General features: G+C 49.3%; 1 protein-coding gene across 1 annotated transcript in view; it reads left to right on the top strand.

Annotated features, from left to right (window-relative positions):
- mmrn2 (multimerin 2) overlaps positions 1-1,166 on the top strand; it is a 16,193-nt gene that overhangs the window by 11,325 nt on the left and 3,702 nt on the right. The window lies entirely within an intron of this gene.

The following is a 1,166-nucleotide window of genomic DNA, read 5'->3' as shown; positions in this document are numbered from 1 at the left end:
CATCCATCTATCATCCATCCATCCATCTTCTTCCTCTTATCGGGGGTTGTGTCGTGGGGTAGCAGCTTCAGTAGGGAGGCCCAGACGTCCCTCTCTCCAGCCACTTGGTCCAGCTCCTCTGGGGGAATCCCACGGAGTTCCCAGGCCAGCAGAGAAACATAGTCCCTCCAGCGTGTCCTGGGTCTCCCCCTGGACCTCCTCCTGGTGGGACGTGCCTGGAACACCTCACCAGGGAGACGTCCAGGAGGCTTCATAACCAGACCCCGAGCCACCCCAACTGGCTCCTCTCCATGTGGAGGAGCAGCGGCTCTACTCTGAGTCCTCCCAGGATGACTGAGCTCCTCCCCCTATCTCTAAGGGAGAGCCCAGACACACTATGGAGAAAACTAATTTCAGCTGCCTGGAATCGGGATCTCATTCTTTCGGTTATGACCCAAAGCTCCTGACCATAGATGAGGGTAGGAACGCAGATCGACTGGTAAATCCAGAGCTTTGCTTCACAGCAGACGCCGCACCAATCCGCCTGTCAATCTCCCGCTCCATCTTCCCCTCATTCATGAATAAGAGCCAAAGATACTTAAACTCCTCCACTAGGGGCAGTACATCCTCCCCAACCCGGAGAAGGCACTCTACCCTTTTCCGGCTCCAGACCATGATCTCGGATTTGGAGGCACTGATCCTCATCCCGGTCGCTTTACACTCGGCTGCGAACCGCTCCAGTGGGAGCTGTAGATCACGTCCTGATGAAGCCAACAAGACCACATCATCATATATATATATATATATATATATATATATATATATATATATATATATATATATATATATAAATATCCATCATTCCTGCGCTGCAACAGTCAATGTGGGGTCTAGTCTTCTATGTATGTCTATGGTTTAAACCTCCTGACCTTAACCTACCTAACTGCTGATGATGCTGAGTTTTCATTTTATTCCATGAAGTCTTTCTGTTTCTCTTCCTTCATTTCACATCAAACATAGAAATACACTCACCGGCCACTTTATTAAGTACCCCATGCTAGTAACGGGTTGGACCCCCTTTTGCCTTCAGAACTGCCTCAATTCTTGGTGGCATAGATTCAACAAGGTGCTGGAAGCATTCCTCAGGGAGTTTGGTCCATATTGACATGATGGCATCACACAGTTGC

Source organism: Cyprinodon variegatus, unplaced genomic scaffold (genome assembly GCF_000732505.1).
Source record: "Cyprinodon variegatus isolate N-32 unplaced genomic scaffold, C_variegatus-1.0 Scaffold156, whole genome shotgun sequence".
Classification (NCBI taxonomy): domain Eukaryota; kingdom Metazoa; phylum Chordata; class Actinopteri; order Cyprinodontiformes; family Cyprinodontidae; genus Cyprinodon; species Cyprinodon variegatus.
Note: the sequence above shows the minus strand (reverse complement) of the source record. Positions and strands in the feature narration are given on the sequence as shown.